Source organism: Emydura macquarii, unplaced genomic scaffold, assembly GCF_026122565.2.
Source record: "Emydura macquarii macquarii isolate MOO-44397 ecotype Brisbane River unplaced genomic scaffold, CSIRO-AGI_Emac_v2 contig_1483, whole genome shotgun sequence".
Taxonomy (NCBI): domain Eukaryota; kingdom Metazoa; phylum Chordata; order Testudines; family Chelidae; genus Emydura; species Emydura macquarii.
The window spans coordinates 21,379,664-21,397,029 of NW_027131620.1; the positions used below are offsets into that span (position 1 = coordinate 21,379,664).

General features: G+C 42.1%; 1 long non-coding RNA gene across 1 annotated transcript in view; it reads right to left on the minus strand.

Annotated features, from left to right (window-relative positions):
* Positions 1-3,605: 3,605 nt before the first annotated feature.
* Positions 3,606-17,366, minus strand: part of LOC137157182 (uncharacterized) — an 82,749-nt gene continuing 68,988 nt past the window's right edge. Inside the window, exon 3 of the long non-coding RNA XR_010921024.1 lies at positions 3,606-3,833. This is a non-coding gene — a long non-coding RNA (uncharacterized lncRNA). The remainder of the gene's footprint in view (positions 3,834-17,366) is intronic.

A 17,366-nucleotide genomic window follows, 5' to 3' on the forward strand; every position in this document is an offset into this window, starting at 1 on the left:
GGACTTTGAATTATTGGACAATATGAAAGCAAAATTCCTATTTTTTTCTTGTTTGAAACAAATAATTTTACCTAGATGGCTGCAGCAAACGCACTGCAATAACAAGACGCTTTTCTGGAAGGGTAAATTACTTAGCTGTGGTACCAACAGGGAGAGATGCTGGTTTATCACATCAGATGTAATCTTTCGGCAACAGGAGGGGAAAAATGCTTTTAGAAAAATGCTTTTTGTCATTGGCCGCTATGATGGTGCATCCAATTATGCTTCTTTCATTTCAGCAGCCTTAGTCTATGTGTGCAATATAGAGCCAGCTGGGGTTACAGCAGGAATATAAATCAGAGTATGCCCTCTTCAGCAAAGCAGGGCATGTAACTTGGACTATTTCTCACAAAGTACTTCTGGGAATTTTGGAGAGACCTAGAGGATTATTACATTTTGAGGAGACACTCTCAGACAATGGAGATCTTAGGGGAAGAGGAGAGTTTTGCATTCCCATTCAGAAAATTAGTTCACATGGAGCACAAGCCATTCACAGTTTCCCACTCTGACATGCCCCAGTGTAGCAATTCCCATGTCAATGAGTCATCTAGACACATATCTTCTCTAGAACTGGTTGGAAACTGGGTTTCTCCCCCACCTCATGGACAATTTTGGTGAAAAATCAAAAACCAAAATATTTTGGCCAAAAATCAAAATACTTTGACTCTGAAATGCCATCGTTATGCCTCATGGGAGTTGTAGTTTGGGTGCCTCATTGCTCCCATTCTCCTCTATAGACCAGGCTCCTTGGTTGGACTACATCTCCCAGGATGCACCGCAGGCCCCTCTTAGTGGGGAGAGGCCAACCATCAGGTAGTTGCATGATTGCAGTGCATCCTAGCAGATGTCATTTGGTTGGGGATCCCAATTCACAGAAGAGAATGGTAGCATGAATTACCTGAACTATAACTCTCAGGGTGAAAATGGCAGCATTTCAGAATGCAAATATTTCATTTTTCAAAGGTTCCATTTTTCAATGGAAAAATTAGAAATTTCCATGGAAAGCAGACACTTTTCATAAAACAACTCACTTAGTCAGAACCCAAACTTCCATCAAAAAAAAACAAAAAAAACCAAAACAAGCTAATCTTGTTTCCAACCGCAGCCAGTCCTAGATACCTCAAAGTAAGAAAGCATGAAAACCCTGACACTGTGCCTTGTTTGAAATTTCACTCTGACTCCCGCTGGTGATCAGTTTATATTCTAAAGTAAATGGACTGAGGTCCCTTGTCATTTGGCTTCTAACTAATGTCGCCTCAGCTGCTGTTTTTATTCAAAAAGAAGCAGATTTTCAGAGGATCTCAGCACATTGGGTGCATACAGGGTGCTGAGCTCTTTTGAAAAATCTGTCTCCTGACTGTGTGGAGAAATTGAAAATCTGCCCCAAAATGTCTAATCCAAGTTTGGAATCTTACAAAGCAATTTGCCTTGATAATATCAAGTACCAGTGAGTTCTGTGGATTAATGACATGTTGCATTCAGAAGGTCTCTCTTTATGCCCATTTTAAACCCAGTGGGGAGAAGAAGATCCCATACATGATCGTAGAGGTGGGTCATGGCTCAGAACAGATTGGATATAGTGTGCTGTGTTGCTGTTTCCATTCTGAGCTGTCTCATGGATTAGTCCCCCTTTTCTCCATGATTTCCAACCCATTACACTGACATTTCCTACTGGCAACTTTTCGTACCATGATTTCTAGTGGGCTTGGCTACCTTTTCCAAATTTTTGTTGGTGTGTAGGCAATTGATAAGCTGCATGCATCCCATTTTCACTTTGTCCTTACACACGCAAATGGTGCAGATATTATGGTGACATGGGCCTTATAAGTTAGATGGACATATTAGGGTTTTACACTGGCCTGGCTGCATTGTTGTAGCTACATTGGATGCAAAAAAACATGATGCAGACACAGGCTATAGCAAGAAGTGACAGTTATGTGTTGGAGTGCAACACAGCCAGGCACTGGTAGAGAAATGTCCCTTTAGCCAATATGTAGCATTTGAAAAGCCTCAACTACAATGAAATTCAGTTTTACTGAATTCACCACCTGATCGTTTGGCTCTGTGAATCAAATCCCATCTTCCAAAAGCCCGTTCCTTACTGGTGGCAATTAGCTTGCCCATAGCTGAGACTGATCAGTGGGCCTTTCAACTAGCAAGCATCAGATTGAAATGGTTCCTCTGGTGATTTCAAAAGCAGGACAGAATTCTTCACCCTTTTCCAGAAGCATTCAGCTGCAGGTGAAGAACATCACAAAACTGTAGGAGATGCAGTAAGCCCTTTATAAACCTGCCATGACACTAAAAAATGTCTGGCAAAACTCACGCTGGCTAGGATGGAGATTTTGCCTTTGTGCATATGCCTGATTCAGGAAGCTCCTGCTGTCACGGAGTCATAACAGGATAACCTGCATTGGATCTGGTTGCATAAGTCTTTCTTTTCAGTCAATCACCAAAATGCATTCACACATACATTTTTCCACCATTTAGTCTGCTCTGCAGGTGACTGAATAATATAACCAAATACATCCTTTGTAGTTTTTCTTGTCAGTCACCAATTAATTTATTCAGAGATGAATTTCCCTCTAGGGGGCCAGCTCAAAGTCAGATCTTGTGACTCAAAGTCAGTGACTCAAAATGTTAGTGATCTCGCACTCTCCAAATTGACTTTTACATCAGAATTGCACTAGTTGGTGAGGAAAGAAATCCCAGTCTGCCATGAATAATAAAACTGATATTTCTTCCCCCCTGAGGGTTTGGGGAAACAATGGCATGAGACTGAACAGCAGGAAGATTTCTTCCAAGCCCCTTTGCAATGTGGTGTAGTTCAGGTCTGGACCAGAACTTTGCCACTGGCCTCCCTCCCTATGTGTTGATGATCACCCATTCCCCGGTTGCGCGGCCAGGACTACGTAGCTGTGCATGCAGAAAGCAGTGGAAGGGTAGAGCCAGGAATAGTCCCAGTCCAAGGACTCTCAAATCTCCAAGCTCTTGACAAAGGTGGATAAGCAGGGCAATCCCCACTGTGCAGACAGAGAAGCAGAGCACAGTGATGGGGAAAGTTTTCAAAAGTGGACTCTCATTTGGTGTACTTCTATTTTTGACTGCCCAGCTTGCATTTCTAAAGAGCTTAAGGTGGGCACCCAAAATTAAAGGCCACTTTTGAAAATTTGAGCCTAAGCTACTTGGTGAAGGACACAGTCACACAACAGGTGAATGGCAGGGTCAAGAACAGAACCCCAAGTTTTATCATTGCCAATGCCCTATCCACTGGATCGTGCTGCCTCTTGTTTTTCTCTTTATATGGAACCACACACTGATCTCTGACTAGCAACATCTACCTGCACTAGAGTCAAAGCTCAGCTCTTGCTCACTCTTCAGCACACAGCTACACTACCTTTACCTGGCTCCACCATTTTTTAAAAACTTGTTTTCTGGACCACTTTGCTCCTTCCTCACCAGTGTCAGTTGCAAATCTATAAATACACAAAGCTTTAAAGAATGGGAATAAATAATTTACACTTGGAACCTAACCAGTAGTGTTTCCATTTAATGTCCCAGTTCCTTAGTGTAATCACCCTGTATACAATTTCAGTGAAATCATATCCATCTCAAACCTTGATGGTACAAATTTCATGTTTTCAAAAGCAATAGTAAATTACAGCAGTCATCAGCTATATGACCCATGCTGGCTCTTCATTAATAACCCTCCAATCGAAAAATGACTCGTCATATGAATTTCTTCACTGCAAGAAGCTCTCTGGTGTAAGTAAAGCTGTCAGACAAATTCTCACCTGAAGTTAAATTGAAAAGAAAAAATTTTCCATTCAGAACCATAACAGAAAGAAGGCAAGCTGACAAGATGGAAAGCAGTGCATGCCAGCAATATAGTACCACTACAAATCACGAGTTTTCCAGTCTCTGATTCCTTGGAAATATAATCCTGAAAGTCGATGCTGGCAGAATGGTCTAGTGGGCAGGACATTGAACTAGGAATTGGAAAACATGGGTTATAATCCCAGCTCAATCTCTTGTGTTCTGTGTGACCCTGGAGAAGTGACTTCACCTCTCCATGCCACTGTTTCTCCTCTCACCCTCTGTCTGTGGCTAAGTTCACTGTAAAATAAAGCGTTTTCACACTGAGATAGATAACTCAAGCTAGTTCTCTTGCTGTAATATCTGAGTGGAGAGAAGGCCCAGGCAGTATTTACCTCACTGTGCTGAGTGGAGTCAATCCTATGCTTCCCCATCTGGGATTGGCCTCAACTAGCTAGGTGCCTTATCTCCACTACAATTTTACAGCTAGATAGCTATCTATCTAGATGTGAAAGTGCATCTGCTTTTCTGCAAAGCAGACATAGCCTGTGCTGTGTATTTGAACCAGAAGCTCTTTGGTGCTGGGAATCACTGTGTTGGTACAGCACCTAGAACAATGGGACGCCAATCTCAATTGACACTACAATACGAATAATAGATACTTATTTAACTTGGACAGAAGTTAACTAGTTAACTTGAAACACGTGTTCTGCAGGGGAATGGAGGAACTACCAGGCTTGTTTCAGACTTAAACATAGTTCAATTATTATAACCACTGATAGTAAGACCCCAGTTCAGAAAGGTATTTAAGCACGACTAAGCACGAGTAGGCCAACAACCACCAAGTACCCTGCTGAATTGACATCTACTAGCTTACGGTCAGATTCTGCTGCAGTAACATACTGAGTATTCCCCACTTGTTCCAGTGTGGCTAGTCATGGGGTTCTATTGACTATTCTGCTCTATGTGCAGTTTTGTACCAATACAGCTGTGTCAGTTGGGGGAGGGTGATTTTTTTTTTTTTTTTAAACCAGGATAGTTACACTAGTACAATCCCTACTGTGGGCACAGATATACTGGTATAAAGGACCTTATACCAGGATGAGACACACACAAGGTGGGTGAGGTAATATATTTTATTAAACCAACTTCTGCTGGTGAAAGAGACAAGCTTTCAAACTACACAGCTCTTCATCTCCTGATGGAGACCTGATGAAGAATTCTGTGTAACTGAAAAGTTTGTCTCTTTCATCAACAGAAGTCGGTCCAATAAAAGATGTTAGCTCATCCACTTGTCTCTCTCATATCCTGGGACCGACATGGCTACAACATGTATACCCGTATAGTTATTCTCCTTCTTGTACAGGAATAGCTATCCCCCAAAAAAGCACTTTATACCAACATAACTGCAGCCACATGAGGGGATTGTAAATATCTATACCAGTATAGGTAAAGCGATACAACTTGGGTGTAGACAAGGTCTGAGTGTGCTAGAATCTGGCCTTTAGGATCAGTATCGTGCCTTTCATCCCAAAGGATCCCAGAGCCCCTTCCAAATTCTGTATACAGGAGTCATTACATCCACCACTGGGATGCCAATGGAATGTGAACTCAGTGCTGAATTCAGCACACTCCTGCTTTCAAAGTGCTGCAGACTATTTAAGATCTATACAATGAACAGCTGCAGAGGGGAAGATTGGACTAAACACATGTCAGTGTGTGAACACAAAGCTGGCTGGGCACTGGCAGCACCCTCCTTCTTCAAGGATGAGGTATATATTTGGAACTATATATTCACACCCTAGAAACTGCAGTCCACCACCACCTCCTCCCTTCCCCAAACAAAGAGGGGAATTAAATCACCCAGCACCTCTGGCAGCCCCAGGTCTTTTACATCTGCATCCTGGTCGGATCTGCACCTCCACTGCAACTCTCCCTTCCCCCACCACATCCTGACCCCAAAGAGGAGCAGAATTGGCTCTGCAATATCATCGCAACCCTGCTGCTAGCAACGGGGCATTAAGCCGTGTACAGATAATGAGAAAGCTGGGAATAGAAAAGAAGGCAAGAGATTATTAGATAATAAATTATCAATGCACCAAAACTGCTCAGTACGTATTTTTCCCCCTTACTGCTCCTCTAAGGTCTGGGGAAAGTGACAATTACACAATTTAAAGAGGTTACGTTTATTAAAATCTTTTTTTTTTTTTTTTAAACTAAGGGAAAAAAAAGGCTGAGATAAAGCACCTGATTATGGGAAAGTCAAAAAATAAAATATTCAGCACCGATGGAGCCAGCCAGCCAGCCTCCCTGCTGCACAGAGCAGGGGATGGAACTGCAGAGGCAGGGAATCCCAGAAGTAGCTCACTGCTGTGGCAGTTCCAGAGAATGAGGGGGCCAGAAGAATGGGGCCAGCTAGCAGACCGTGATTCCCATGCCAGGGTTTTGTAAGGGACCACAATGGCCCCTGAAAATGGAGCAAACATGGAGCGAACACTGAGGCAACAGGCAGAAGAGTGGCAACCAAATAGAAAACAAAGTTGGGAAATAGCGCATGTAGGAGGCAGAGGGTGTGCCGGGATGCCAGGGAACATGAGTGGGACCAGCTAACCACTCCGTGCTATTCTGGCCTTGTTTACCCTACAGAGGCCAATACCCATGCCACTACCCTCGCGGTAACAATGATTGTGAGTATTTACCATTGTGTCATCTAACCTTGCTCAGAGCAGGTTTTCATGACTCGGTGGTAAATATACCTGAAACCTGTCTATACTAGCAGTGTAGCGCCACTGCTGGCTGCTACTGCAATAGAGGCACCCATGTTTACGGTGCTGACGCCCTCTGTGTGGAGCCTGTGTGATGGATTCTACTTTCTAAGCTAGTCCCACAAAAGCTAAATTGCCCCTTCCCCAGCTGTTTGTCTGCCAATCTGCAACCTCTAACTCTTCTCCCTACCTCCAATCACTGGTACTATTAGCAGCTTCGCTCTATACTTTGATTCCAGGTTTTCCTTTTAGTAAGTGAAATAAATATGTTGTGAATTAAATACCCATTACGTACAGCCTGACCCAACAGGGGTGGATATGACAACTGTTTATATCTATTTTAAGGGAATAAAAAGAATTGTTTATGGATTTACAAAAGGATACAGCTAGGAGTAAAATGCTTACATGACTATGATGCCATAGGGATGAATCAGCAAAGCTTCAGTAAGGGAAAATTGTGCCTCTTTAATCTAATAGAGTTTTATCAGAATCTCAACAAAGTAGTAGATAGAGGAGGAGCAGTCATTTATTTGGACTTTCAAAAAGCCTTTGACAAAGTCCTTCACAAGACACTACTAAGGAAACTGAACAGTCATGGGGGGGAGAGGTAAAATGCCATCACAGATTAAAAACTGAAAGAGAAAGAAAATAATGGGCAGGGATAACTATTCAATTATTAACATAGCTAAAGGTGAACAGCCGGGTGCCTCCAGACAGTGCACCAGGACTGGTGGTGGTCAATATATTTTTCAGTGATCTTGATGTGGGGGTAATGGAGGAGGCAGCAAAATCTGCAGACAATACAAAATTATTTAGGCTCCTCAGGGTAAGAAAAGTGTGAGGCTCTTCAGAGGGACCTAATCAAGCTAGCTGAATGGAAAGCACTTGGGCAGGATGGCAGATAAAATGCATTGTTGACAAATGCAAAGTAATGCACAAAGGAAGGTCCACTGTGAACTAGTCAGGCACATTCCTGGAATCTAGCTGATCTAAAACCACTGAGGAAAAAGACCTGGGGCCTATATTTCCAAAAGTAATAAATGGTTTGGGATGAATAACTAAGGACCAGGTTTTTAAAAGTATTTGATGCGTACAAACACAGATAGACACTGACTGGGATTTTCAATTAATCCAAAGGGAATTAGGCACCTAGGCACTTCTGAGAATCCCACCAGGTGCCATCTGTATCTTTAGGTGCCTAAATACTGACCCTTAATTTTCCTGTTGCCTCAGTTCCCCATCTGTAAAATGAGGGTAACTGCACAGCCTTGCTTCACAGGGGTGTTGCGAGGATATACACATTCAAGCTTGTGAGGCGCTCGGATACTCTTGTAACGTGGACTATAAGTGCCTAAGAAACATAGCTATTCCATAATTGTCTGTTAAAGAGATTCTTGCGTCTTCCTCTGACTCCTGTGCTCCTGGCCACTGTGGGAGCTGGGGTGCTGGGCCAGATGGAGCTAATTCCTATGATCCTGTGCTGAAACTTCAAAAAGTTCAGAGAACTAGGAAAACAAAATCAAAACATTTTTCACCCCCTACTGCTCCTTGAATTCTACACTGAGTGCGTATCATTCAGAGCACCCCAGTGCTGTCTCTTTGGGGGAGCTATTATTGGAATTTTGAAGGAAACTCCACAGAGGTTAAATGAAAAAAATATATCGGACTCTGGTGGGGCTGATGGACCTCACTGCAGGTACCTTGAACAATTTCAAGGTCCTGCCTCCTGCCAGATTTCTCATTAGAAAACAGTTCCAAGTGCAGCTTATGTTGATGTTGTGCCTGCCAATGGACAGAGACATCATAGCAAAAACCAATTAGTCAAGTTCCCTACCTAGTAGCAAGGCTGACGTTTGTGCATTCTGCACATTACTATGGGCTGGTATTCAAGACAAGACCAAAGCAGTTCAATACCTTAAAGGACCCTAGCAAATGACCACTCTCCCACACAGGTGAAATAAGAATCCTTCTGGTTGAGTCAGTAGGAGTTTTGTTAAATGCTCTCAACCGGAATTCATTCATTGCATATCTTATGGCATTGCCAGCTGAGTAGCCAGTAATTCCCTCTGCTCTTCCAGGTCTGGGCCTCCTTGGACAGTGACAAAATATGAAATACTTTAATGGGGACCAACATTAAAGGTTAGAGGCCAGTGCACTAATCAACTATACCATCATGCCATCCACATTCATTTAATAACAATGACTTTCAAACGTTACTCTGCATTCTATAACAACTTCTCTTCAATAGAACGGCACTCTGTGCTTTGGAGCAAAAACATGAGAGATTCTTAGCTGGACTATAGGTCAGAAATAAAAACACTTGGGTCTCAAAACACGATACAAACATGAATTAATTATTGCTTATAAACACACCTGGAATGCCGGTAGGTTAATACCTCCCTTTCACAGATGGAGAAACTTTAGGCACAGAAAAGTTAAATGTCTTGCCCAAAGCCATAGAAAGAGCCAGTCTCAGAGCTATGATTAGAACTCAGAAGTCCTGTCTTCTTGCCCTAGATCATATTACTTCCTACTGGAGTGTGACACTCTGTTAATAGGCCTTTACATGTCTCCCCTCACCAGAGTATGCAGTCTCCTCACAAACACTAATTAATTTACCCTCACAACAAAGTATCTGTATTTTATGGAAGAGGAGCCTGAAATATTAAGTGATATGCCCAGTTCACACAAGAAGTCTATGACAGAGCTGAGAATTGAACCGCTATCTCTAGTTTCCCAGTGCAGCACGTGAACCAGAAGGCCACCTTCCCACCACTTTGAGTACTTTAAGTTCCAGGGGAAGTCCTTTGACTGCACAGTGGGATTCAATGAGAAAATGATGGGTGAGTAACTGGATACAAAAGGTCTGATGATTACAAGTATGAATGTGTATGATGTAATAAGAAAAAACAGGTGTTACTTATGGACTCAGTCTCTCTTAGCCTGATGAAATGAGCAGACTGGAGGTGAACGATATTGAAAGTCTGTCGGAATTACAGAGGCAACACACTAGAAAAAAATAAACGAAGATAGTCTTGTTTCATGAAACATGGCGGGGAGCTCACATTTTAAAATTTAGAAATGCTAAAAATAAAAATTATTTCCCTGTACCATTTCCAGTTCAGTCTTTGACTTAAGCCACTGTTGTAGTCACAGGTAAAATGTTCCCGGGCATATAAATTCTGCATGACATCTTGTAATGGGAGGCCTCCAAAATGTATTAGCAGGCAGCTCAAACTGGATGGCAGGCATTATAAATATCATAAACTAATCCACCTACTTTATTTCACATGGAAAACAAAATCGCCTTGGAATGTAAAAAGCCAAAATGTTAAAAGGGGCCAGGCTTATTGAGTGCTATGTTATTCATACACACCGAGGAAAGTGAGGCCTTTTCAGACTGGATTCCTTTTATTTTAAAGAAAACTGTAAAGAAAGAAAGAACAAATCTAAGTTGCCAACCCTGGCAGAACTTGCACACTTAACCTCAGTGGGACTGCTCATGAGCATAACAGATGTATGTTTGCAGGAGTTGGGGGTGGTGGTGGGATTTGCAGGAGGACTCAGCACCATCCTAACTCCGCTTGGTGGTTAAATCTCTTACTGATCTCAGTGGGAACAGAGCTTGGCCACAGTGGAGCCCTTGTTGAAATCACAGCCCAAGTCACCATCTGAGACAGCAGCGTGCAGCTCACTCTGGAGTAGGCATTTGGAACGGAGTCACAGCACTGCTCCCCCAGCAGACAGACTGGGAGATTGTTTTCTGCATATTGCACCTTTAATGGTGGGCAGACTCCTAACACCCTGTAAACAGCCACATGACACTCCATTAAGGTCTGAGAAGACGTGTGACTGGGAACTAATGAAGAAAAACAAGTACATGTTATTTTAGGTGGCTGCCGATAGTCAAGGTTGCCCAACCATTCTCATTAAAATACCCTGTTTTCAATTGCTTGTAACTTTGCCAAACTTTAACAGTTCAGGGTGAAATTTTCCACATCAGTTATTTGCTATGTTAAAAAATTCTTACTGCCGTTTAATTGAGAAGCTTTAGTTGCCCAGACAACCTTTATTTTGGTATCCTAAGTTGTAAGCGTTTGACTTTTCAACTTGAAAGGTCTTTTAATGTGATTTTTGTATATAGTCTGTTATTATAATATTTGTCCCACATATAGCGAGATATAGCACGAGTTAGGTGCATCATGTCCCAATTTAGTGGCTAATCCAAATTGGGGAAAAGGGACTGCTGCTGCTAACAGCTATCCCTCTAGCTCACATGGTAGGAGTCTCTCCTCTCATGCAGCACTGAAGGTCCCAGGTCAACTGCACTATAAACTTCCAGTGTGTGTGTGTGTGTAGTTTCTTTAAGACAGTCCAGTTGTACCTACAAGCTAGGGCTTGCAAAGTTTTCAAGATCTGGTCCTACTTTGCATGCCTATGCCTGTAAAGGTGTTGGAGCATTCTCCCCTTATGATTCACTAGTCCCCACCATTGCAATGCAGAGCTCCAGGCACCGTTTCAGCTGGGAAGAAATGCAGAGCTTCTTTTAACGGTGCTGTGAAGCTGCTTGTGTGTCTAGAAAGAGATTTTCAAAAAGCATTTTCACTTAATAATCAGACTTAATCTCTTTACATTTTGTTGAAGTCATTTTTCCAGGGCCTTAGGCTAAAATCAATCTTAAAATGGTTGTGAAGCCGTACAGCGGTGGTTAGATAATTTATTATTCCATAACTGTGGGTCTTAATCTAATTGGAGATCGTATCTAGGATTCGCTTCAGCATTTATTTATTTATTTTGTTTATTTTTACTTGCAAACATTTGCAAAGAAATGATATTGTACACGAGGGAGAAAATAAACCCTCTGTGGCCTGCCTTTCATCCTGCCAGACACCCATCTACCAACTCTCTACTCCAGTTCCTGTTAACATAAATAATGCCTGAACAGAGACAAAAATCAGCAAACGGCAGCAGAGAACCAGCATCTCTTTCTTTGTATTAGAATGGACAGTTCCCAAGCATTCAGGTACTGCATGGTCCATGATTTTTTGGGGGATATGCCATTCTCACCTCCCTTTCCCTCTGTCTGGCCACATCTTGGTCCCATATTTTCTACACAAAACTATTCGCCCCATGGTAACTCTACTCCAGCCAGGAGAGTGTGACCCAAAAAAAGAGACGCTACATTCAATACAATCTCATCAAATGCTACCTTCCAGGAGGCTGCTACCATGTTCTATTGGTAGGGTGAAGGCCTGAGAAATTGTACCCAAACACTAAACTATCTGGTTCCCTGGATCTCAGCATCAACATCCCAGTTCCTACCTCTCCTATATATGTCTATGTGCTTTGCATTAACACTGGGTAAATATATCCCGTTTGACATCTCATTTGCAGCTTTGCATGGCTTCCCTCGCTATGGGAGCTGCAGAAATAAATCACTGGCTGCCATCTACATCATCCATGCACACATTATCTTAAAATGCCTCTGTTGTTCCTTGGCACTCTATGCAGGGACGGGTAGACAGTATATCATTCATTTATTTAAATTTATAAAACATTTAAAGGTGCCCTCTTGAACCCACTGGGCACTTCTGAAAAATACTTGAAAAGAAAAAAGAAAAAGCAGGCCCATAATATACAATATCATGAAATAAGCAGACAGCACAAAAATAAACCAAATCCTCCCACCTCCCTTAAACAGCCCTAACATTATTTGCATATTCAGCAAGCGGAACTGTTTTAGGATACTAAGAATGGCTCGATCTTGAGGGTGGCGAGGAGAACTGCTATGGGATGCAGAGTCTTTCATCTCTGCCTCAATGGTCTGACTACAACTTAGGCTGGTAGTGATAGAAAGGCAGTTATGTGATGGCTGTCCAGGCTGCTGTTGTAAAATGAGTGGGTGACTCAGTTCAGGTCCCACCGGACAGGTATCCACACAGCGAGCAAGCAAAGAAACCAACCAAACCAAACCCAAACAGCTCCATGCTTCATGATAATTGGAACCATTATTGATAATCGCAGCAAAAAGGCCAAAGAGGGATGAGTCAAAGAAAGCCCTGATATTATACTACCTCTTCACCCTTGAGAATGAATCTCAATAACTGGAACCGGTCAGAAATTTTGTGAAGAACAATTTTTTCCACTGAAAAATTCCAATTTATTAAAACCAAAACTGTTCATGAAACTTTCTCAATTCCAATGACTCTCCTGAATCAAAATATTTTTGGAAAAAAGTTTTGAAATTGTTGAAATGTCCTGTTCTGAGATTTTCAGACTAGAAAGTTTCAGTTTTTCAAGTTGAAACAAAAATTTGTTTCAAAATGTTAGTAAATTTAGAGTAAAAAAGGGTTTTAAAAGTGCAAAATTGAAATTAAACATTTTGAAATGATCAAGACAATATGTTAACTGACTGACCCAAATCAAATGTTGAGGGGAAAATTTTTGTGAACCAAAAATCTACCAATATTTTGACTTTTTGTCCCAGTTTGGCATGGGAAATTTTTTCAGCACCTTGAAAACTTTTATGGGACAGGAAACCAATTTCCTTCACAGTTCTAATGCTGACCTTCAAGAACTAAGACAAGGAAGTGCAAAGAAAATTTTACTGCTCCTGCCTGACCTTGGATAAAAAGCCATCTTCCGCTTTCAGAGCTACCAGTTCTAAATTCACTAAAAAAAGAACCAAATGCAGTCTGTGCTGCTTATTGACTTATATGAGAAATGCTAGTACCCTCACCTCGTTGGAGGTTATGGATTCATTATCACAGATGATTAGGAAGCTGTGCATCAGACCAACAGTTTGTTTTAATTGGGAAACAGCAAAAAATAAACTCTTCATTTGGGAAACTTCTTGCTTTCCTTGGCTTTTTACTAGGGAGACTTTGAATTACTGCACAACAGGCTAAGAGCACATTATAGCCAAGAAAAGTTTAGTATAGCTCCAAATGGCTCGACCAAGGAACAGCTCCTTTTTTTGGAGTATGTGTATATCTAGGTATGTCTACACAGCACACTAAGCCTGGGCTCTGACTCAGGTTTGAGCCCAAGCCCCTTTATGTCCACACACACATCAGTCTGACTCAGATCAGCAAGCAATCAGGAAATGGGTCCTACGACCCTGCTAGGGCTGTGGGTCAGAATGCGCGTCCTGCTGAGACTCGGGTCCAAGCCCTGTCATTTTGCAGCGTGGGTGCAACTCAAGCCACAGACCCGAGTCAGACGGTCTGCATAGCGCAGTATGGACACGTTAACGCAGCAGAGAGACCTGAGCCTCGCAATTGTAAAGCCAGGTTTATAATGCGGTGACGTGATCGAGAGCAGGTTTGGAAACACCAAGTCCACAAGCCCGGATCCCACAGATCCGGGTGTACAATGCAGTGGAGGATAAATCTGCACTGCAAAAAACAAAAACAAACAAAAAAGACACACAGCAGCGAGTCTCAGAGCCCAGGGCAACCAAATTGGGCTCGTAGGACTCACACTACAGGGCTAAAAAGAGCCATGGAGACATTCCCACTCGTACTGGAGATCAGGCTCTGAAATCTGGCAAGAGGGGTGGATCTCAGACCCCAAGCGCCAGTCCAAGTGGGAGTGTCTACACTGTTATTTTTAGCTCCATAGCGTGAACCCGAGTCACATGGCCCAGGCTCAGATTCACTGCTGTGGTAGTTTTGGTCTGGTTTGCAGTGTAGATGTACCCTTAGTGGTTGGAGCAGTGGAAATGGAAATCAATGTTCCTGCTGGGTACTCTTCCCTTTTTTACCTGTAACTACTTTGTGGGACTCTGGATAAGCCATTTAGGCCGATCCTTTTAAAGTGAGGCACCTACAGCCATATTTAAGCATAAAATCGTAGGACTGGAAGGGACCTCCAGAGGTCTTTTAGTCCAGTCCCCTGCACTCAAGATGGGACTAAGTATTATCTAGACCCTCCCTGACAGGTGTTCGTCTAGCCTGCTCTTAAAAATCCCCAGTGACAGAGATTCCACAACCTCCCTAGGCAATTTATTCCAGTGCTTAACTACCCTGACAGGAAGTTTTTCCTAATATTCAACCTAAACATTGCTGCAATTTAAGCCCATTGCTTTTTGTCCTATCTTCAGAGACTAAAGAGAACCATTTTCTCCCTCCGTGTAACAACCTTTTATGTACTTGAAAACTTATGTCCCCGCTCAGTCTCCACTTATCCAGACTAAACAAACCTGATTTTTTTCAATCTTCCCACATAGATCATGTTTTCTAGACCTTTAAGTAAGTAAGTAGCTCGTGGCTTGATTTTGAAAGATGCTGAGCTCCCGTTAGATGAATGGGAGATGTAGGTTTTTATCTCTGAGAAACCAGCCATTTTTATCTAGGTGCCTAATATTAGGCATCGAGGTTTAACAATTTTGGCCTTATCTTTTTTTAAAAGCAAATTTTCAAAAAGCAAAGGCCATCTCACATGCAAGAAGAATGCACACAGAGGCACCTGCATTCACACCCAGGGTTTTTGATGCAAAAGATGAGTAATTGTACAAGTAAGTGCACTTACGTACCAATGTATTCTTACATTTTTCCTTCATAAAAGACAGCACCCTCTTTTTGAAAGTGAGGTGCTGTGTGCCTCAGTTTCCCCATCTTTCATGTAGGGATCATAATACTTACATTAGGAGACCTAGGTTCTACCACCCCTCGCCCACCTCCAGGTCTGTCACTGTCCCACTCTGGGACCAGCATCAAGCTGCTCCATTGAGAGCTGCATCCATCTTTACTCAACCAGAAGGTGCGTTGTTGTGGCATCTTGAAGAATGGTAATGGGAAAATGGGGGCTAATAAAGAAATAAGGATAGGTAGATATGAGCTTCATTTCCATAACAGCATGATTCCCATTAAGTCAATGATTTTTTCCATTGCCTTTAAGGAGCGTTGGATCAAAGCCCATCTAATTTTGTAATAATTAATGTGACTCCCATGTTAATTAATGGGACCACAGGCAAGTTGTTTAACCTCTTTGTACCTCATTTTCCTCATCTATAAAGTGCTGAGTACTCTTATTAGTGCTGAGCTGCATTTCTTGCGTAGCCTGGGACCTGTTTCCTGAATAACTTGGCAAGAGAGACATCAGCAGCAACCCATGCTTTTCACACAGACTTGCTTTCAGACCCCACTGGTTCTGCACCTGCTTTGCCATGATGCTAACTCAAGGTCCACTTGCAAACTTGATGGGTTTAGCAACACTTGTGATCTTGCACTGCTAATTACTGTTTTGAATTTGCCATTTCTATATTCTCCCGCTCACACCTTAGAAAGACAAAGCAGTCAGCCATGCACCACTGGAGAGGGAAAGCAAGTCAGATTGCAGGAAGAATTTGGTGATGTTACTTACTGAAGAGGAACAGCTAATTTGCACCTTGCTGACAAGTGACTATAAACTCAACTTTGCTCATTTGCTTAACCATGCTACACAACAACAAAATCAGCTCCAAACCCTTTGTCTCTGTTTCCTGGTCTCTCTAACCAAACATCTTTCTTTAGTTACTTGTTGTCTCTTTGTATAGAGGATGGGATGTCCTCTTCTCTGTATTTTTTCCTGGTGGTGCTGCCAACTTGTGTAATAAGGAAAAATGAAGCAATAACTCATCTGCCTTCTCTAAAAACATCTATCTGTCCTCTGCACTATCTGCTGAAGTGAGGTCTGCTGGGGATGTCAGATCACTTTCTGTAATGAAGAACTGAGGAAATGACTTGCACTGATGACTAAATGTTATTTCACATCCACTAAAGAGTTTAAACCCCAGCAGCTAAGGATTGGGGATTGTGAAAGGACAGATACAGTGCAATACAAACAATAGTCCAATATTCCTACAAATTTGCTGTAGCTCAGCCACAAGATATTGGCTTCAAGCAGGAATTACTGGGTGAGGTTTTCTGCCCAGTGTTATGCAGAAAGTCAAACTAGATCAGTGGTTTTCAACCTGTGGTCTGTGGACACCTGGGGGGTCCACAGACTATGTCTACGGGGTTTGTGAAAGATTGTCGTTACCATAGAGCAGTGGTTTTCAGTATGGGGGTCCACAAACTATGTCTGCACCTCCATTCGAAAATTTTTAGGGGTCTGCAAATGAAAGAAGTTTGAAAACCACTGGACTAGATGATCATAACGGTTCCCTGGGCTTTAAAAAAACAAAAACTATGAATCCATGAATAATCCCAAATTGCAAATAAGAGTTCATCTTTAAATGTATTTTAAAAAAGTGTCCTCAACCAAATTTTAAAAGAATAACTCTGTCCCCCAGGTCCTGATTTAGACCAGGATCCTGATTTAGGAAAGCACTGAAGCTAAGATGACCAGATAGCAAATGTGAAAAAGGGGTGGGGGTTAATAGGGTCTTATATAAGACAAAACCCCTAGTACTTGGACATCTGGTAACCCTAACTGAAGCATCTGCTTAAGTTCCTCTGATTTCAACTGGATTTAAACAAATGCTTGATGTTAAACATATTCTTAAGTGCTTTCGTCAGCTGGGTCCCTAGGGAGCTGCCAATTTGAAAGTGTGATGATGCAGATTAAGAGCTTGATCCAAAAACCACTGAAATCAACAGGAGTCTTTTCTTTCCCTTAGATGTGAGAAATGGAGCTCACATTTGAATTCATGGAAAGCAGACTTCCAAAGCTGTTGTACAGCGAGTTTAAAATAATAAAAAGGAAATTGCTGTAAACTAAGTTCTATTTAAATCTCCTGATTTCCAATGGATTCAAATATTG